Source organism: Lissotriton helveticus, chromosome 2_1 (assembly GCF_964261635.1).
Source record: "Lissotriton helveticus chromosome 2_1, aLisHel1.1, whole genome shotgun sequence".
In the NCBI taxonomy this organism is placed as follows: Eukaryota; Metazoa; Chordata; class Amphibia; order Caudata; family Salamandridae; genus Lissotriton; species Lissotriton helveticus.
This window is the reverse complement of record NC_136059.1, coordinates 1045729728-1045747803: the sequence shown is the minus strand read 5'-3', so window position 1 is coordinate 1045747803 and position 18076 is coordinate 1045729728.

Here is an 18076-nt window from a genome sequence, read left to right as displayed (position 1 = left end):
TTCATTACACTCCCCTTGGGGTGATAAGGATGAGTGTGGGATCATCCCCCATCCCTCCCCCTAACTGAATGTTAGCATCTCCACTAAACTTTTAAAGACCAAATTGCTCATTCTTCCTTCAATTCACATCAATTACATGCAAATAAAAAACACCAAGTGCTTATAACTGGAGTTTATTATTTATGTTTAACTCCTTTTATGTTTGTTTTGTATGAACATGCTTGTTTGAGAAAAAAAAACAGTTGCAAAAAAGAGAATAGAATAATAAGCGTTTTATCCATTTTCTGTCTTCTCCCTTCCATGGAAGGAGCAGCGCCTTTTGTGATGTGAGATCACTCTGTTTTTGTGTTGTGAGCCCTGCAGGATGCTCTGCGTTTCATTCATGCAGGGGCAGGGCTCACTTCACACCTCACAGTTCAAGTAGCTGCCTAACTGCTGTTATGGAGATGCAGCGATTAGGCTGATCACGGCCACAAACACAAACCCGCCTTGCCCACTCTGCAGCATCTGAAAGGATGGGGTGTCATATTGCTTTTTCATTCCATGGCAGCCGGGCGAGGTGAGGGGGGCCCCCCGCCGTTGGCCTCGCACACTACACTATGGCAGCAAACGCCAAGGGAAGCGGCTCCCCCCCTGTCACTCTTACAATGACACAGTTTCAAAGGTTGATGGGCTCGGTAGGGGGCCCCATCACAGTTAGACAGCCGCGAGGCCCTGGGCAGCCGCCCACTCTGCCCATGCCTAGCGCCGGCCCTGCCACCATGTATGGCGCATGCAGGCGGGAAAAGTTGAGAACATATGCTGTGCCGCACTATTAGGAGATTTACGGAATTCTCTCAGGTGTACGTGCTCTACAATCACTCATACACAGCAGAGCGAGCTGCGCTCACCTCATGGGAAATCATTTGCTGCCATACATAAATGCACACGATGAGACATATAATTCAATTTCAAGCCGCAGTGGTGAAGAGGAGCCTTTTTATGTTGTTACTGAAATGATGATGCCGCGCGGCGCAGGATTGGAGTCGCAGTGCTCAGCATACATTTGCTTAGAGGGAAATCTACTAACAGAAGTAGTTAATCTCCGTTCCCAGCAAAGCCCACTGGCATTAGAAATGATTACAATGACACCACAAATTTGAATTGGTTTTGTCACTACTTTCAGAATGTGTGACAAATTGTGGCGCACATGCACTATTAAGGCTTGGAAGGGACTGGCTGATCTCATTGTCTTCACCAGGTCTGCTGTGAAAGTCTTGGCACAACGAACGAATTGTTTTTATGTGCCACCTGTGTTCTGTGTGGAAACCATCTCCTCTCAGCTGTATGAACCTTGTAAAGTGCACGGTTTGTGCATTTGATTAAAATCCATCAAGAGAGAAAATGAAAGCATGTAGTGATATTTAATTTCCACTCTAATATAAAACAGTCTGATTCTCATGACAGGACAATCACAGCTTATCCAGCAGGCTGATCAAGTGATCACTGAAATTTTGGTCGAAGGTTCACACCAAACAGACTCTCCAGCACTTTTGTATAAAGGCCGCGCTTTTTACAAAAGTACCCGTGAAATGTTGTTTTATATGGACTTCGACCGCTCCGTCGATCTTTGCCTAACACCTCACATAAGGTTAGATAAATGTGCCCCCAGGGCTGCCATAAAAATGTCCCTGCAGTGCCACAGCGAGAGCTTTACAGGTAGATGCGCCACTCTGCATCGTGCCTCCACACTGATGGAACCAATTCAACTGCCTACCATGGCTATGTGGCCCTGGCCAGCCCAGGCAAAGCACCTGATATGCAAGGGGCCTTGGCAGGGTGTCTGAGGAAAACAACCGAACGACTCCTGTGTATGGCTAAAAGAAACTGCCCAGACAAGCAAGCAAACCAACCCATGTTTTGGGGATCCTGGACAGGCCTTTTTCTTACACCCCATATCTGATCCCCTCACCTCAGCTGGCTCTTCCCCTTTTCTGCATTCTACTCTGAGCGGACACCAGCTCTAAAGGGACCAGAATCCTTTCCCAACGGCTGTGCCCTCCCCCCCTTCGGGCCGTCTCCTCATCCAGCCCATCCACCACCCCCTGGTAAAGAAGATGGCGGGGTTCTAAATGGAACTGTAAAATGGGAGCGAGCACCTGTAGCAGGTCTGCAATCGCATTCAGTCCCACACAGCACTGCTGGAGCACTTCATTTCTGACCTGTAGCTAGCCGCCTAGAAAGAGAGAGACAGAGAGAGGGAGACAGAGAGAGAGAGAGAGAGAGAGAGACAGACAGAGAGAGAGACAGAGAAACAGTGAGAGAGAGAGGAGACAGAGAGAGAGAGAGAGACAGACAGAGAGAGAGACAGAGAAACAGTGAGAGAGAGAGGAGACAGAGAGAGAGAGAGAGAGAGAGAGAGACAGACAGAGAGAGAGACAGAGAAACAGTGTGAGAGAGAGAAACAGAGCGAGAGAGGCAAGAGGGACAGAGAGGGAGAAAGAGAGAGAATGAGACAGAGGGAGACAGAGAGACAAAGAGAGGGACAGAAAACGAGTGAGAGGGGAAGATATAGAAACAGAGACAGTGAGAGACAGACAGAGACAGAGAAACAGCGAGAGAGACAGAGATATAGAGAGGAAGAGAGAGGGAGACAAACAAAGAAACACAGACAAGAGCGAGACAGAGATACAAAGAGAGGCAGAGAGAAAGAGCGAGTGGGAGAGATAGAGACAGAGAGAGTGTGAACAAAAGAGGGGGAAGGAGAGCTAGAGAGACAGAGAAAGAGAGGAAGAGACAGAGAGAGAAGGAGACAGAAAGAGAGAGCGCGAGAGAGAGAGATAGACAAGAGAGAGAGAGCGAGCGAGAGCTGCCAGCGGCCTCAGTGCCACAACCAAAATCTGAGTACAATAACTTGCATCCAAACGTTATGCTTGCAATCTTTAAAAAAAATGGTTTTTGGAAGAGGTTTCCTCTCAAACTGTACATGGAAACCTAGCTACAGCATAGACCAGTCATATTTGCATGCAAGGAAGAGCCTGCCAAAAAAACAGATCATTCACCATCATCGAAAGAAGAGCTGGCTTCTTCCTTTGCTTTCATCAGGAAGTAGGGATTTAAATATTATAAAACATAAAATATACTGAAACAGTTTCCATTGATTTAACCCGTTCGATGCTCGGCACAGTGGAGCTGTGATCATGACGAGCTGAGCTCGTCATAACAGCCGCGGAACGCCCACGCGTGGCTAATTCCCCTCCTGTGCGGGGCGTTCCATTGAGTGGGCGGAGTCGTGACAAGCTCAGCTCATCATGAGCAAAGCTCCACTGTGAAGCATGACGAGCTGAGCTCGTCACGAGCACCGCGGCGCTGCGCGCGGCTCCCCTCCCTCCGCACCGCGGGGACATGAGCCCCGTGTGGAAGGTGTTAAGGCTGAAAAGGAATGCTTACAAGTAAAGTAAAGTGCTGCAATAATGCCACAAAATGTCTATTTTTGTACCACAAAATTTCCATGTTTGTGCCGCAAAATTTGCAAATCTATACCACAATATCTTGAGGGGTCTGACCAAAGCTCTCAACAACTGAGCTGTTGACTGTTTTCCTGGAGCTGTGTGTAATGGGAAAACAGGCACCTGTCTCATGTTTCTCAAAGATTGCCTGAACCAATACAAGAGAATTGGTATCCTGCTGGTTCATTTGGACTTATCCTGATTGACAAATCTGGTGAGGTAGATAAATGTAGCTACCGACCGCAATCATACCATGCAGGTCTTCTACACATTGCAAATAGACGTATTATAATTAACCTAAATTACAGTCAGATTATTTTATTGTAATCAATAGGTTTATGAGTGTGCACCTGAAATGAAATTTGAAAATGATACTTTCAGACCTGAACTTGGTGGCATATCAACACCTCACATAAATCTCACTGGGAAGTTCAGAGGCACATCATTTCAAGGACTTTGAGTTTTTATCTACCACTTTTGAATTACCACAGCATTTCTTGCTATGTATTAAGTTCATGTTTGTTGTGTGGCATCCTTCATTGTGGACAATATTGTGTTGTGCAGGCGCCATGCCACACTTGTGTAAAGCCCAGGACATTCAGCTACCAGCTGAAGCCAGGGAGGGACTGGCCTATCGGGCAATCACACAGTGCCTTATGGGCTAATCTGACAGGTCAGTGTGAGAGTGGGTTTTATGGCTGTTTGTCGGCCTGTTTTATTTTCTGGTGGGCATATTTTTGCTATAAATTTCCCTGATATTACCACAAATATTGTCTGCAGCATACACAAATGCACGTAGTCACCCATACTTTGCAAGACTGACTATTTGATTCACTAAATGGAGGCACTTTTATTTTATTGCTCGGGCCTATTTTCTGTCCCAGTCAACACTCACTGATGTTCCTGAAAGACAAAAAACAATGCATTAAGAACACTGTCATGATGTCATGTCAGGAGGACACTGGCAGTGGAGAAGTGTAATTTGGATCCCAACCTGAGATACTGTAGGAGTGCATCATAATCATGCATAGTTAGCACTCATATATATTTTGTGTGATCAATGTTACTATGGAACATGGAGTATTGCATATTTAAAGTACTCCACGTGAAGAATTGTGTGTATGGAACTTGACTAATAAAAGTCTATTTAACATTTACATTTAATGTGAAAGAAGAAGTTGACATAAAATGTGTTCCATTGTGAGGTTAATAAAATAGAATATGTATGTGTAGACTAATGTTTCAACATGTATACATGTAACAAGAATTATTTCCATGGTGGTACATTTTGAATTACATCTTTGTAATTTTTTACAATTTATTCATGTACTAAGTGGGCCTCCAGAAACCCATTCAGTTCAAGCTCACATTTAAAGTCTAACATGTAATTCGTAGTTAACCTTCAACTTTTCCACTGTGAGTGTGGACAAAACATCATTAGTTAGCATAGAAGCGTTTTGTTTTCATTACATAGCAAGGTAGGAGAAGATGAAGTGTGGCAAGGAGAAGCGCGGTAACGAGCAAAGAGATGAGTACTCATGGAGGAGAAGAATGACCAGGGACGAATTAAGTTGCAGCTTATTGATGTGGAAAAGGTGGTTCAAGTGTCCAGATGTGCTGGAGTCCTTGAAAAGTACTAGTACAAGTCATGTTGGATTGTCTACCTTGAATACAATTGACATTTTATGCTGTAACTTAGTGAGAGACAGACAGGCTTTACTAGGAGAAGATCTATGGATCTGCTTGTGTGGCTTTGTGCTACATGACCCAGGGTTAGAGTGCCTTCTACTGAGATTCCGACAGCTGACACCTTTCAAATTTTACCTTTACTAAATGTTCCTTAGTTTAGGGTTGCCCCTTTAAGGTGGTGTAGGGAGGGATAGCTTCCTCATGCTTACCTTGCAGAATCATTTGATGTGGTGTAATATTCAATTTTGTTCCTAATCATTTGCATTATCATCATAGAGTTAGTTGTCTGTTTTGTATTATAGGCTAAATCTCTTCAGGAGATTTAGACTTAGTTTTGTTGTTCTATATCATAATGTTGAGGCTGGTCTATGCCGATTTGTTTCTAAATGAATACAAATTAAACCCTACTAAACTAAGATTAAGTTGTTGAGTGGATTATTGTGTGACCTACTTGGTTACCTTGTACTGCGATTTAACTGTGATTGTTTTATCCCTTTTAGCTCTCAAGCTGCTACCAAGGCCATCAGTCTGGAAATAAATGTTTAGGTGGGCCCAAGCTCTTGCAGCGGTCAAGGCAGCAGTACACTGAACAATACTTCTTATAAAACATGGGAAAAATACAGAATGTGAAGGGGGCAAAAGGGATTTCAGGCAGCGATATCAAAGGGATAGCATGGGTGGAGATTAGCTCCCAGCTGAAGAGGAACAAATGCGATAGGCAGGGACATTGAAATAAATCACTAACGTTTCTCACAGTTAACATTTATACAGCAACTAAGACACAACAATTGGTGATGAAGTAAAGAGACAAATTCACGAGTGATAAAGAATACATTATATACACTGACAGCGGACAATGCAGTTGAATCCTGACAGAGGGATGAGTAAGCCAGGAAGGGAGTGGGAGACAGCATAAAGAAAGAGCCCTCACACCTACGCACAAGAGCAGAGAGTGGAAACCCCACAAGAGGCTGTTTCACTACAGTGTAGCCACTACTATACCAAGAGCACCAGGAGGCCTGGCATAATTATCTTGTCTGAGCAGCCACAAAACACAACCACTGCATGCCAAAAACAGCTTCTAGTGGTCTGCATGGAGTTAGTAGGGTGAGAGATTAGTTCAAGCTTTAGGTTGTCTAAGGATACTTCTGTGAAGCATCTGAAGGTTTAGTCTTCTCTTTTACTTTGAGCTTGGTTTGTTGGTAGAACGCTGAGCAGGGAGACAGGAAGGGGAAAGTGGTCAGTTCAGACCAGGGGTGTTGGAGGTTTTCATTAAATTGTTGGTGATTTTGTTTTTGAAAAACAATTCATTGGTTTTACAAAGAAAGGGAGTAGTGGTGCCACTCAGGCGGCAGAGACCCAAGACACAACAACATAAATATCACAAAAACAGAGCGTAGAGACAATAGTTTACAAAGAAACTGCATAATAACTTTGAGCCATGCAACAAGGACCCAAGCCCCACAACCCATATGTACTGCAACTGTGTCAAGGCTATCAAGGCATGGACATCCCAAATGGACCAAGGTCGATCCACACACTGTTCCAACTGTATGCCGAGCAGCACTTATTCCAAATATTATAGTGTTTCTGGGGGCTTTCCCTCACCAGATGTATTGGGCGCTCAAGCCCCATACAGTAATCCATACCCTTAGCCCATGCCTCAATGGAGAGGGCCATAGCATCCTTTGAGGCCCTTGCAATATCTCTCTTGGCAATGATCAATCCAAACCAAAGCACTGCCCCTTGATATCTAATACCCCTGAGGTCGTCAGTAATATGTAAAAGGATCATCTTAGGGTCCCTAGGGATAGCCCAGCACAGCGTCTCCTCCTTCCACTCCAAAATACCAATCCAGAAGTGAGAGAGTGGGGAGCAGTGGCAGAATGTATGATAGAGATCTACCTGTGGATCATTACACCTCAGGCCTATGCAATGTAGTCATGCTCTTGTGATATAGACACAATGGAGCAGTTTCAACTGTATTAGTCTATACTGGGACTCTATCACCAACTCCCTAGAGACGCCAATGCCGTCCCCAATACTCGTCATCCAACTGACCCAAATCCCCCTCCCACGCCACTCTCACTGCCACCATTGGATCCGGCAAGTTGTGTGAAAACATTTTATAAATCTCAGACAGCTGGTTCATGTGAGAATTTAGCCTGGTAAATGCTGTCCACTAATTAAAGTGGGCCCCTTGCACCAGTCCAAAAAACCCTTATGGTGATTTAAGAGGTCAAAGATAACCTTAGAAAGCTATCCAAGTGGTAGCTGTGGAGATCAGCCTTCAGGCTTAGTCTTGAAGGAATGTTAAACAGCTTGTTTTATCAGAATGCTACCTTATAGTATTGGTTAATTGACAGGAGAACCACTCAGTAGTTATAAAAATATCTATTTATTCATATAACACTATCTAGTATGACACAATATCTCCTACATGGAGATAATCACAAAACACACAATACTTAAGCACAGAAACGATAGTAAATAGCACTACTACACAGTAGGCCCGGGGGGGGGACCAAACCATATACTAAAATAGTGGTATAAGAACCACAACTCAAGTCAAGACAGTGTCTAGAGGACGTAGAATCACTGGGACCCCAAGGAACCACCCAAGGTGAGTAAGTAGGAACCCCATGGAGGACGGTTGAAGTGTGGGAACACGACCGCATGCTCCATACAATTCTACGGGAAAGTCGAGGTTGAAGTTTTAGAGTTTAAGGACCCTTCCCAGTGGACTTCAAAGAAACCCAGTAGAAGTTAGGAGGTTGGAGAGCCACCCCATCTGCGGAATCCATAGCACCAGAATTACCTATCCCAGGGAAGCCAGGTGCCTACGTCTGAAGTGGCGTCAGAAACTACCCTCAATCTCAATGGAGGACTTCGAAGAAGAGCCACTGCTTGAAGAAAGAAAAGTGTCAGTTGGAATCAAAAGGTGGATTCTGGTCGAAGAGTACCTAAAAGCAGAGGGGACAGAGTCTGGGTCACTCAAGAGTGACCAGGGGCTTGGTAGACAAATGCCCACCGATGTTGGGTTCTTCAGGTGCATTGAGGGGGTCCTTGACTCTGCAGCCACGGGGACCAGGAGACATCGAGGACAACCAGGAGCTGTACATGAGTTGTCCCACAAAGGATGTCAAGTGCTGAGGGGTTGGTGTCTGACGGAAGTACCAACAAGCCTTGGAAACAGCAATCCACGCAAAGAAGGTTACAGTTCGGACCAGCAAGGTCCAGGAGACGAACTAAAGCTAGGAGAGTCAGGGCGGGCCTGGAGGAACCAGGGGAGCCCAAGAAAAGCAAAGTTGACCCTCAAATGGACTCATAGGCCGGAGGCACAGGAGTCGCAAGAGGACCTCAAGCAATTTCACCAAACAGCAACCCACAGAGCATTCGGTGTGCAGAGGCCAAAGTTCTTTGTAGGAAATGGTGCCAGAGGTTGGGGCTACTTGGAGCCCAGTGCACTTATTCTGGAAATGCCAACAAGCATATACACTTGCATATGAAGGAGGTGCACAGGGATACGGGCATTGCAGCCCCCATGAGGGACTCTGGCCTCAAACTTTGTAAGAGGACAACTCAGACCGTGAGGGATGTAGGGACCTACCTCCTATGTTGCTAGAGCTGTTGGAGTTTGTAGGAGCTCAGGAGCCGCAGACCAGTCAGTCATGATGTAGTGCCTGCAGATGCAGGGGAGTGGCTCCTTCACCCCAAGCGAGATGTTGTCATTGTCCTTGATGCTCCAGATGTCAAGAACAGAGCCTGTATGGTGCACGGGCACAGACAATGCTTTGGACTGAGAGGGAGAAGAAGTCAGGCCCAAACAAAGTCCAGTGAAGTCCAGAGTGTCCAGATGGTTAAAGGCCAGTGGTTCCTGGTTCAGAATCTTGTCCATGTCACATTTAGGGTCCTACAGCCAGGTAAGCCTTTTTGTACCCACGGGAGAGGGTTGCACAGATTCAGGAAACCCTCCCGGGGGACGGTCTGGACAGTGGGAAGGTTAGTTTTGCACCAGAGCGGGAGCCAACGGCCCCCAGGACTGGTTTGAACTGGACTATGCACAGGGACACCAAAAGCACCCCTCATGCAGACTTTCAGAAGCTGGCAAGCGCACCTTCCCAGGCCAAATACACTAAATCCTGTCTGGGAGGTGGTCACACCTCCCTATGACAGGATGCTCTTTGTTCTGCCTTCCCTTGCTTGAGCTTGGCTCAGCAGCAGCAGGGCAGAAATCTGTCTCTGGTCAGCAGCAACAACTTTGTGCTGTCCGGGACTAGAAGGCTGGTACCGGGAACACCAGGGACCCCATGAAGCTCGCTTCTGAGGGGTGGAATCATACCTCTCATACTGGTTACCATTGTGGGGGTATGATTCCAACATGTTTGATACCAAACACAATAGGGTTTGATTCAACCACTTTAGAGTTAGTCAGTACGCGGTTGCATAATGCCACTCTATATGTCGTATATGGCTGTATGACTGACAACCTAGGGGAATGGACTCCGTTGGCAGCAGGGGTGTCCAGTTCATGCTAGGACACCCACTCACTTAGAGCCTAGCACCCGGCATTCAGGATTGGTAAGACCTGCTATAGGGGTGACATAGGTTTTAAGTGCCGTAACCCTTTAGATATAGTGCACCTATATCTAAAGTAAGTGGTGCATGCCCCATTGTACACAGGCCTCCACAGACCGTATGAGTGGTGAGAGTGCATGGCAAAGCTGTAAGTAACCAAAGAATTGTGTTCGATGTAGCTCTTATTCCGCCTGTAAGTTCTGAAAGGACTTCAACGTCGCCTCTTGAAGCACATCCCTAAGTGTGGAAATATGATTGTGTCCCAAGTTGAGAAGCCACGTAAGGCCACAACCTGCAGGAGCAAAGTGCCCTGCCACAGTGGAGTCTCAAGCGTCAACCTACCAGTTCACACAGTGGATTTCATGGCCAATGTCGAGACCCCAAGCATCACGCTTGTGGCTGATGGGAGGGTCCTCGACAGTACCATAGCATAGAGCAGATGTGAGAGACCCAAATAACCCATCCCTCCACTGCATATGCCAGGTCGGAGAATCCACTAAGCAAACAGGTGCACCGCTCAGTAATATAAAAGCAGATCTTGGGTGACTATCCCCCCTTTCTAGACCGATTGACAGTATTTGCCCAGGACTATGTGAGGTAGCCCCCTCCCCATTGCAACTTTCTTTTTGTCAGTCCACCTTAGTGAAGAAGGTCTTATCTAACTGGAAGGGGTTATTCTGTAGTTGGTAGAGAAGGTGCGGCTGGGAGGCCATTTAAAAAATGCAGAGCGCTCCAACAGGGACTGGGGGTGACTGGACTAGAACCAGACCATCCTGCTGTGGCCTCAGATTACAGTCATAGGACCTCTGAGCATCATCCATGATGTAGACCCCTTCATATTTAAACTGTAAGGGAGTATTAGAATCCCTGACAGCCACAACATGTCCACCGGGCAGGAAGCTATGGGGTATATCTAAGACTTATTGATGTTCACATGAAGCCCAGAGTAAGACCCAAATATTCACACTGTATGGAGAGCTCTGGGTCCCGACGAATCTGGATCATGGATCAGGAGGACATTGTCTGGTAAAGTGAGATTCTGTCTATCAACTCGGAAGTCCATTGAACACCTCGGCTCTGTGCATCAACTCACACCCAGGCTGCCAGGGGCTCAATCACTATAGCAAACAGCAAGGGTGTTAAAGGGCAACCCTGACAGATGCCACGTGCCTTCAGGAAGCACTCCAAGGTTGCCCTTCCACGCTCACTCTAGCTGTATGGTTAATATGAAGAAGGTGCACGTAGCCCATGAACCGTAGTCCAAACCTCGCGAGGCAGAAGACCGAATAAGTATTCCCAGTCCACAGAATCGAAAACCTTCCAAAAGTCTATTTCCCCGGTAGGGTTTACTCATCTCGATCACGTTCTGCAATCAACGTAGGTTTTGTCAAGTGGCTTAATGGGGAATAAGTCTGGACTGGTTCGGGTGGATCAGGCAGGTGATACCTTTCACTAAACGGGTGGCCAGCATCTTAGCTCAAATCTTCAACTCAGATTTCACTAGCAAATTTAGCCAAAAGTCTTTGCAATGCATGCCCACCATAACGGGCTTCAGTATCATGATGATTTCAGGAGTCCATGAGCAGCTCTCCCCTCTTTAGGACCTCCTTTAAGACCCCCAAGAGCAGAGGACCTTTCTGGGGTGACACCAGGTGCCGCAACTCTGCCGGAAAACCATTAAGTCCTGCCGCTTTACCCGCCTGCAATTGTGCCAAAAGCAGCGCATAGTTTGTCAACGTAAAGTCTGCCTCCAGCAAGTCACGTTCCTGTGGGGTCAACAGAGGCTTCAGCAGATCAAGCACAAATGTCTTTAAATCTGCTCGAGGTTTAAGGGGGTCGGCGCTATATAACTCTCGGTAGTAGGAGGCGAAGGCCTATGCGATGGGGTCACTCCCGGTCAGCCTCGAGCCCTCCTCATCCTCTAAGTAGGCTATTGGGGCCCACAGCTCTCTAGGGGCACACAACCAGAGGAGATTCTTACTGGGCTTGTCACCCCATTGATAAACTCTGCCACAAATGGCCATTCATGCCTCCCGTGGCCTCATGAGTGAGCTCCTGCTTAAGAAGCGACTTTGTGTACAATGAGTTCCGTAGAAGGACCTCTTGCATCAACACCACATAGCGGCCCTTGAGATCGAGTATGCGTTTTTCAAGGTCTGTGACCTTCATGGACTTCTTGGCATTTGGATACATAATGATAACTCCCTGGGCAATAGCATTCTGAACCTCCCATAATGTACCCTGGGAAGTCACTGGCCCTTCTTTTTTATTAAGGAATCGCTGGCAGGCTTGTTGACACATTTCCCTAAAATTCTTCATTTTTAAGGTGCCACCTGTTCAGGTGCCAACCTGCCACCGCCCTGCCCCGATTTCATGCTAAATCGTTCATCACTGATGAGTGATTGGAGAGGCCCGAGATAGTAATCTTGCATCCAGAACACGGTGACCCGTGCGTCAATGCAGAAGAAAATAATCTAGCCGGGGAAAAGAACGGGGGCCCCTGAGTAAAACATGTATCCCTTTACACCTGGTTGATATGTTCTTCACATGCCAATCAGGTTTAAGTTATAAAGAAAGCTGGAAAGCTGCGTTGAGCTATAACCTGCAGTGGTGAAGGTCGAGGAACGATCGAGGCTCATGTCAAACACCCCATTAAGATCAACCCCAAATATGCATGAGGCCTCTGGAAACTTCTGGATGAGGTCCCCTAGTATATGCCAAAAACTGGACGTCAGGGGAGGGGGACATAGGCATATAACAATGAGAGTGGTAAGCCATTTAAAATGCCCTTTACCACCACATACCATCCCAACCCTTCGTACCATACCCTAGAAACCATCAGGGGCATGCATCGCCTGACAAGAATGGCAGTACTCTAGGGGCCCCAATGAAATCCAGAATGGTATACCTTTGCATAGCTTCCGCGAACTAGAAAGGGACACCTATTGCCCAGTAGATGAGTTTCCTGGAGCATCACTATATTGACATCAATCTATAAGGATGCTTTTAGGACTGCTCATCTCTTAGTTTTGTCCAGCATCCCATTTATGTTCCAAGAGAGGGCTTTAAGAGTACCTGGGCGGACTCTTGTGTGCTTCAGGACTGTGTGGGCAGATGAGTCAGCCATTATCCAACTGTATCTGTAGAATGATCTGAAGTGTTGTGTGTGCCCGCCAAGCCTCCGCTCTCGCCGCCACCGTCAAGGATAAAAACAAAAACAATAACCCTAAACCCCCTCCCCTCTCATACCAATGACTAAGAACAGCAAATGAGAAAAAAACCTCAAAATCATTCCCAACCACCCACCCCTCCCACAACCCCCTCTCCATACTTCTGGAAGTACCTGTCATGGTGCAGCTAGGGACCTCAGCCAGCAGGGTGACTTGAGATGTACATCTCTCCTGCCGCACAAACCCCCTCCCCACCCAAATCAACCTCAACCCCTGTAGCAGAAATGAAAAGTAGAAGAGAATAGGAGAAAAGTAAGGAAAGAAAAAGAGAGCGAAAGAGAGAGGGCGAGCCCTTAAATTGTACCAACCACCCCACGTCTTCAGCAAATGCAACAACAACACCAACACTCTGCATCCAAAGTTACATCACGGATCATCTGGGGAAGCCCGTGAGGATTCGCCAGTGGCAGTAAGCCCAGCTGAGTCCTCTGCTGCTGCTTGAGAGTCAACTTGCCGGAGGGAACGTTCTGTACCCCAGGACCGGGTTCTCTTGTCCCAGTAGCGTGGCTGCTTCCTCAAGGCAGTATGTCATTCCCTGGGAGGACCCCCACCTTCCTCCTGTCTTTTCGTAGTGAAGTCCCTCCGGTGTTTAATGTGGGACGTTCTTCCACCCATTCCCAAACCACTTCAAGAGTCTCAAAAAAGAATGTATTGCCATAGAAAATTACCTTCAGGCAGGCCGGGAAAAGAAGCGAATAAGTGATTCCCAAGGCTTTCAGTTTTTGTTTGGCTTTCTAAAAGAATCTCCATTGCTGTTGGACCTTTAACATATAATCTGGGAAGGTCATCACAGTAGAGAAGTAAGCAACAGAGATCCTATCTTGCAGGCCACCCTTAGGACAGCATCACAGTCAGCGTAGTTTAGCACTCTCACAATGAATGGTCGGGATGCGCCCCCACCAGGGGCTTGACGATCAACACCCTGTGGGCCCTTCACGCACTCCGGGATGCCACCAACGGGCAGGTTGTAGTGCTGTGAGCTGCCTTCCGCAACTTCGACACAGGCCTCCAATTGTCCCACTAAGCGTTGCAGGTTTACAAGGTGAGTTTCATCCGATTTGGCTGTATCTTCCATTTCAGACACCCTGCTCTCTCCTTCCATGATCCTGTGAGTGGTAGTCCATAAGTCATGTCAGATAAGGGCCGGATTGACCTTTAGTTAACCAATTTTCCCCTCCCAAGTGACTTTAAGATCTTGAATTGCGTTCAATATGGTGGATGTTTGTGACCGCTCGTCTGCTGCGGAATTTCCACCGGCCACCCCTACTCTCCCACATAGGCAGTCTACTTATTGAATGTGTCAATCTTTTGTTGGGAGGCAGTGGTCACCGGTTTATCCTTCTCCATGGCTTGAAAAGATGGACACAGTACCCACAGGATCGCAGTCACCAGCCACTGAGGGGGCGAATACTATAGCTGGTCTCCTTTGCTGTGTGCCCCAGGTTATTACCTTATTAGTTCTGAGAGGGCTCGAGTTCCAGTACAACAAACCCCCATCACCACATCCTTGAGGCTCAATTGTCGCCCCCCAATGCAGGTCAAGGGGCTGCGCTCGTCCCCCCAGTGCTAGGCCCCTGGACACTCCACAGCCAACTCCCCAGTTCCTCTTAGATTCCTTTTGCTTCTTCTCAGATAAACATGGAGCAAGGCAAGCCCCACTGGCCTACGTGAAGCTCGCACAGGTGATCCACGTGCGTTAACCTGCGCCTCAATGGGGAGGAGCACCCCACAACCAGGGACTGTACTGCAGCCTCATTGGCCAGCTCAACCAAGAGCAAAGCAGGGGCCCCGGCTTTCAAGGCCACTCGCACTCGCCCAGCACTCCCTGAAATTTGAGGCTGCAGACAAAGACACCCAACAGCTCCAGTGTTTCAGAGTGCGACCACCAGTGTGCCAGGCCACACACAGCCCCTCCTGCTTCGAGGTCCAAAAGGAAAAAAGTCAGGTGTGCAGCCAGTAAATGTGGACCTCGAGCAGTACCTTCCAGGCCAGTGTTATGCCAGGCCTGCAATCCACTTCAAAGAATCCCTCTGCTGTAAAAAAAAAAGTGGAAGAAGAGGTGCCCCCTCTGCTCCCCCTCCTTTTCCACAATCAGGCAGCGCACTGAACAGCAGACAGGAAAAGAATATCATGCCTCCGCAACGCGGGCCCACCAGCCGTGCACAAGCTGCTCTGAGGCTCCACTGGTGCAGCCCATCTTGCTGCGTTCGTCAGTGGACTGGCGCTCCACAGAGTTTAACCCTCAGCACTCCAACAAGTAGCCCTTGGCCCTGTAAGGTCCACGTCTTCAGAGCAGCTGCCACAGATGACTCTGCCGGCTGATGGAGTCTCTGCCTGGAGCCCCAGCCCAGGAGAATCAGTGGGAAGCAGCTCCAGGTGGTTGGGGGGTCACCGGCCACAGCCTTGAGTCTGACATAGCTCCAGCCCCAATTGGGCCTGCTCCATAGGTCACCATCGCCGACTGTAGGCAAATAAGCCCGGTCTCCAATACTCCCTCACCACACTCCGCAGACTGGAAAACGGTGGGGGTGCTGTGCTGGTGTACGGCCACTTGTAGCAGCTCACCCCAGGCAAACGTGCCCCCGGGAGCTGGCGCTACGATGGATTTCTGAAGTGGGTCGGGGGAGCACTCAAAGAGCGACCGCCATGTTTGGACGCTAAGCCACACCCCCAGATTGTTGGTGATTTTGAGAAGACAAAGTTGAGGATGAGGCATTGGAGCGTGTTGGTTGTGTGACATGCTGTTCCATGTTCAGTACATCAATGAGGTTTCAATTTTTTTGAGCTTCTCTTATCTGGGAGGTTGAAGTCACCTAAGAGGTTGGTGTGGGGATGTCGGATGGACAAGGCGGTACGGAGATCTGAGAATTCACCAATGAGGTCCTTCTGCCTAGGCCCGGGCACAAATTTAATGACTCCACAGTAATTAGAGTAATTTCTGTAATTGTGCTTTACTCTTGTGTTGTGAAATTACAGAATATTATGCAATTATCCAGTTCAGGCAAAAATGCCTACCCAGGATCACAGGAACAGAGCGTGAATGGCTGCTGGTTGCTGCTGATCCTGCTCTGTTCCATTTAGCGCTATTTACTTAAAGCAAAATGCATCCTTGGGTGCATTTTGGATGCAAGGGAGCATTTAGCGGTAAGAAAGAGGCTAAACACAGGGTTACACTCCGCTCATAATTCAGTGTATTCATGCATAATATTGCTGTAATTTCCAGTAATTAACCCACAGCAAATTACGCAAGTTACACCCAACCCTAGTTCTTCCTCGGCGACCTGTGGATGACATTGAAGATGGCGGTCTGAGTTGCAGAGATTGGGAAATGGCATGTTGGGAGTGCCATGGAGCTAAGTGTTGCTTGGTTAGAGAGCAGGACCAGGAAGACTTATAGATGACAGCAAGGTTTTCTCTTTGTTTATGCATGCTGTCCTCACAATAGATGATGTAGACCGTGGGAAGAAGGATGTCTAGGATGTGCAAAGATGTGGGTGTCAGCCATGATCCAGTGATGAAAAGAGATGATGATGTCTGAGATGGCTAGTATGTGGAGCACTGCAGAGTGGGTGTTAATGAGTATGAGTTGGAATGTGTCTTTTGTAGTTTGAGGGTGTGTGGCAGTTCGTGTCATGTGTACGAGATTGGATCTATGTGTTTTGTGAATGCTAAGTGGGTAAGATGTCTACAGCTGGATGTATTTATGGGAATTGGCAGTATGGCATGCTGGGTGATATACATAATTTTAACTTACCTTGTAAGTTGCAATCGAACAGGGCTTCCGGCCCTAACAGGCCCATGCTCTTATCTTTGTCTGGCCTTAACAGGCCCAAACAGGAAAAACACTTGTCTGTATCCACCCTTTGCTGGGTCACTCGGGTGATGAGATGCTCTGAAGAATTGATTGAAGTAGGGACCAGGCAGGATTTGATGTCACTTGATGTTAGAAAATAAAGTCCTCTTGTTTGGCTCCTCTTAAAGGCAGTTTTCAATGGAAACTGCCTGTTGTCACTTCCTCCACAGATGGATGATGGAAAATGCAGAGCTGTCCTTTGTGTGCAGATGGATGATAGGAAAACTATTTAATCCTTCATGCACCATAAAAGATAGTTACCTAGATTTGTTGCAAGGCTTGTGAAGATATCTAAGACTCATGACCCACCAAGCTGGTTGACAGGAATATTTCAGCAATCTTGAGCTTCGTTGGACGTGCGCTTTTGAGCCTTGAAAAGTTATGTCCTATTTTAGTGAAAGGAAGAAGGTTCTAGCATTTGAGTGGGAACAACAACCTTTCATTGCTCATGTGAAACGATTTCACCATTACCAGTAATCTGTCATCAAAATAAAACTCCGTTAAACCCAGTGCTGAGTAGCTGTATAACTGTACAGCAAATAGAGAGGGTGCCAGTTCGTAACAACCACCTTTGGTATTAGTACAGATACTAAACTGTAGCATATACATTTTGTAAATGGGTTGTTTAGTCTGGCATCTGGGTTTGTTGTGATCTTTAAGCCCTGTTTAACCTATTTTGACATTTGAAATGTCAACGATGTGCTCCTGTTATATTCCGGAACCTGAGCATGAAGATGAACTAAGGAGTAATAATGGCCTCATTTACAGCTGCGCAGTAAGGGCTCACCTGCATATGCACCCATGTTTTCATTCCTCCACCTCCATTAACGTGCAGTAGGAGGCAGTGTTCCCAATGGCTAAGCAGCTACCAGCTCCATCAACCTGGACGCCATTTTAACAGACCTTCCACAGACAAGTATGGCATCCTCTCTGTCCAGGGACAGCAACGAAACTATTGTAGTCCCAAACAGGATAACCTTTCCCCCACCAGTCTCCCCCACCCTAGGAAAAAAACTCCCAGCGCATCAAGAGCACTTGTTATGTGGATCCTGAAAGTGTTCCCTAGTTAGGGGATCGATTTCAACAGCTTACAGACAGCATTTCTGCCATTCCATCATATTTTTCCTACGATGCAGCTCTGACTATGCAGGCAGAAGATACTTCGGGGAAGAGGGAAATGTCCACTGCAAGGGTCAGCAACTATTGCAGAAGTGGGCTCTGTGCCACAACAGTGATTC